Below are 4,307 nucleotides of genomic sequence, written 5' to 3' on the forward strand. Positions count from 1 at the left end.
GTTGGTCACATGGCGTTATATTGAGGAATGGAGATGGCCCTTCATATGGTGTCCAGTATCTCCTCCTCATTGGTTGGTCACATGACGTTATATTGAGGAGTGGAGATGGACCTTCATATGGTGTACAGTATCTCCTCCTCATTTGTTGGTCACATGACGTTATATTGAGGAATGGAGATGGACCTTCATATGATGTACAGTATCTCCTCCTCATTTGTTGGTCACATGACGTTATATTGGGGAATGGAGATGGACCTTCATATGGTGTACAGTATCTCCTCCTCATTTGTTGGTCACATGACGTTATATTGAGGAATGGAAATGGACCTTCATAGGGTGTACAGTATATCCTCTCATTTGTTGGTCACATGATGTTATATTGAGGAGGGGATATAACTGATTACGAGACCAGTCTCTGCAGTCATTACTCACCTGGAGTGATACTTAAAGAAGCTTCTTTCTCTTTCATAGTCTCCATCATTCCATCTTCCTTCATGGACTGCTGACCGCCCCTCATAGGGGTGACTTCTTCCTTGGTGACCTCAGGTTGTACCTCCGTATCTTTTTCACACTTAAGGAACACAAATTTTGACATTAGAACAGAGAATACTAATAAACTAGAACCTCATATAATGATACAAAGTCATAAGTGGAGTTGTAGAACCTCTTGTACCTCATCGATTGGGCGCCGTCCGGTGTGCGTCTTCCTATGTTCAGCGTAACATGATTGGCTTGTGAAGGATTTCTCACATTCAGAACATGGAAAGATCTTCTGGGTTTTGTCTTCATCGCTCTTCTGATTATCAACGGAAGCTTTTCCAGGAACAGCGGGATGCAACGGTTGGGTAGAGGAGTCAACTCCGGGGGAACGTTGGGTTGTGCCGTCATCTTTTGTGTTATGGTCTTCATATGAAGTACGACGTCTGCTTATTGTATTCGGAACGTCGTGTCCATGATCTAGAAAGAAAAATCCAACCAACAATAGGAACGTTCATTCTTCATGTTCTGTAGTCAGAAGTCTTATAACATGGCACACGGCATGATACAATCCTAACACCAACACATGAGATTAGATAATGTCTACAATATAAATAAAATAAGTATGGCGCCATTGGTCATGCCTTATGTACACTGGTGAGCAATGCAGATGGTTCCACCTCCACGACAACATGCCGTTGTATTGAGGAATGGAGATGGACCTTCATATGATGTACAGTATCTCCTCCTCATTTGTTGGGGACATGACGTTATATTGGGGAATGGAGATGGACCTTCATATGGTGTACAGTATCTCCTCCTCATTTGTTGGGGACGTGACGTTATATTGGGGAATCGAGATGGACCTTCATATGGTGTACAGTATCTACTCCTCATTTGTAGGTCACATGACGTTATATTGGGGAATGGAGATGGACCTTCATATGGTGTCCAGTATCTCCTCCTCATTTGTTGGTCACATGACGTTATATTGAGGGGATACAACTGGTCAGTAGACCCGCCTTTGCAGTCATTACTCACCTGTAGTGATACTTGAAGTTTCTTTCTCTTTCACTGTCACTCCATCTTCCTTCTGTGATAGCTGATCACCCCTCATCGGTGTCTCTTCTGCCTCAGAATTCATTTCTATATCATTTTCACACTTAAAGAAACACAAGTTATTAAATTAAAACATGGAATACCAATAAACTAGAACCTCATATAATGATACCAAGTCAGAACTGGACAATCTTTTGAGTTCTAGACCCTCATCTACCTGATCGTCAATTCCATACACCTGATGAGGTTTAGCATAGTTGTGATCGTCCAGACTTGTATCCCGGGAATACAGAGGATGGGGACATCTCTCTGGTGGTTTCTTCTTACTGGATCCATCTGTAGGAAACACACACACTGACTGAATACATTGTTTCTATGTGTGTATCAGATGACGGGGGATCTAGGAAGATGGACCTTCATATGGTGTACAGTATCTCCTCCTCATTTGTTGGTCACATGATGTTACATTGGGGAATGGAGATGGACCTTCATATGATGTCCAGTATCTCCTCCACAATGGTTGGGGACATGACGTTATACTGAGGGGATACAACTGATCACTAGACCCGTGTCTGCAGTTATTACTCACCTGTAGTGATACTTAAAGAACTTAATTTCTCTTTCAATGCTTCCATTATCTCATCTTCCTTTGCGGACTGAAGATCACCGCTCACAGGTGTCTCTGCTTCCTTGGTGACCTCAGTTTGAGTATCCGGATCTTTTTCACACTGAAGCAACACAAATTAATAAAGGAAAATCCTCAATATAAATTAGATAGAATAAACGAGAACTACACATAAGGATAGTATGTAATAAATGGACTATCTCTTGAGTCCTAGAACCTCCACCAACCTGGTCATGGTGGGGGACGGTGAGATCTTCCTGTGTGGGATCCCGGTAATACAGAGGACGGGGACATCTCTCTGGTGGGTTCCTCTTACTGGATCCATCTGTAGGAAACACACACACTGACTGAATACATTGTTTCTATGTGTGTATCAGATGATGGGGGATGTAGGTGGAGCCTCCGTACTGCTCTCTCCTCTTACCCGGTGATGTGAGGGGCGGGGCATTCTCCATCACCACGTCCTTGTGGAGATCCCGGTGTCCTCTAGTTTCATCTACCTGATCATGGTGGGGGACGGTGAGATCTTCCTGGGTGGGATCCCGGGAATACAGGGGGCGGGGACATCTCTCATGGTGGGGGACGGTGAGATCTTCCTGGGTCGGATCCACGGTGAGATCTTCCTGGGTGGGATCCCGGGAATACAGAGGACGGGGACATCTCTCGGGTGGGTTCCTCTTACTGGATCCATCTGTAGGAAACACACACACTGACTGAATACATTGTTTCTATGTGTGTATCAGATGACGGGGGATCTAGTTGGACCCTCTGTACTGCTCTCTCCTCTTACCCGGTGATGTGAGTGGCGGCTCCTTCTCCATCAAGAAGTTCTTGTAGTGTGACTTGTATCCTATGTACACCCACTCCTCTCCCAGATCATCATCTGTTTCATCGTCGTCTTCTTCTTTCACAATAATATTGAAGTCGTCCAGGCTTTCGGTCTGATGGGACAAGATAAGAAATGAGAGTTAAAGGCAGCAGTCGTACGGGCTGCCGCACAGATCCCATTAATCTCCTATCTGGTCTTCCATCACCACGTCCTTGTAGAGATCCCGGTGTCCTTCTAGATACTCCCACTCCTCCATGGAGAGATAGACAGAGACATCCTGACACCTTATAGGAACCTGACACACACAATGATACCGTCACCACCCAGACACGCCCCTTGTCTTTTCCTGGATCATGTCCCAGAATCCCCGGCACCGCTCACCTCTCCCGTCACCACCCAGACACGCCCCTTGTCTGTTCCTGGATCATGTCCCAGAATCCCCGGCACCGCTCACCTCTCCCGTCAGCAGGTCAACGATCTTGTTGATGACTTCTAGAAGCTTCTTGTTGTTGATCTCGGTTCTCAGGGAGGGAGGGGGAGTCTCTGCGATACAGGGGGGTTCATTCTGAGAATTATTGGGGGTTAGCAGCTCTCCGGATTTCTCTTTCACCACTTTATATCCCTGTGCGGTGAAAAAGGAGAGTTGTAACGTTATCTACATTGATTCCCGCAATGGAGCGATGTCATGTGACCCTCCCAGGATCCTCCTCACCTCTCCGGTCAGCAGGTAGATGATCTCCAGGGTCAGGTTCAGTATCTTCTCGGTCAGGTGACCCAAGTTGTCCTCCATCCTGGTGGATGTGGTCCTGTGACCTGTAAATCTGAAGATGGAAAGTAAGCTTAGAAATGATCAGAGTGGTAGTACCCCGGATGTGATTATTCAGTCTGCGGGGCTTCGTATAGGGTTGCCACCCGTCTGGGTTCTTACGCGGACAGTCCGGTTTTGGAGTCTTGTGTCCAGCCAGCGGGCAACGGGACACGAGACACTCAGTGCCGACACCGGCACTTAAAATTTACTGACTGATGCGGCTGCCGAGGTCCCCGGCAAGTGCGATCTAGGGCGGCCACATCGGCCTGAAACTGGAACTTCCCATGAGCTGCGGTGAGCCTGTGCCATGCCCGCAGCTCGCAGGAAGATCCGGTTTCAGGCCGATGCGGATGCCGGGGACCTCTGCAACCGCATCTGTGATAGCGCCTCCGACTCCCTGACACCGTGTTGCCCACCTGCGGACCCCTGGTAAGACACCATAGCTCAGACAGCCCTGAGTGTTGCACAGCCCACCTGAGAGCCGCACAGCCCCCCAGAGAGCCGAACGG

The 4,307-nt window shown here is 47.5% G+C and overlaps 1 long non-coding RNA gene across 2 annotated transcripts in view; it reads right to left on the minus strand.

Annotated features, from left to right (window-relative positions):
* Positions 1–2,453: 2,453 nt before the first annotated feature.
* The window catches only part of LOC108799927, a 5,556-nt gene continuing 3,702 nt past the window's right edge, over positions 2,454–4,307 (minus strand). The window contains exons 2-3 of one of the 2 annotated variants that reach the window (XR_001942058.1): positions 3,703–3,811; positions 2,454–2,486 (exon numbers count right to left, since the gene is read on the minus strand). This is a non-coding gene — a long non-coding RNA (uncharacterized LOC108799927). Of the gene's footprint in view, positions 2,487–3,579; positions 3,613–3,702; positions 3,812–4,307 lie in introns of those variants that run through there. The other variant, XR_001942059.1, reaches the window with a different exon arrangement.

Source organism: Nanorana parkeri, unplaced genomic scaffold, assembly GCF_000935625.1.
Source record: "Nanorana parkeri isolate BGI_ZX_2015 unplaced genomic scaffold, ASM93562v1 scaffold1855, whole genome shotgun sequence".
Lineage (NCBI taxonomy): Eukaryota > Metazoa > Chordata > Amphibia > Anura > Dicroglossidae > Nanorana > Nanorana parkeri.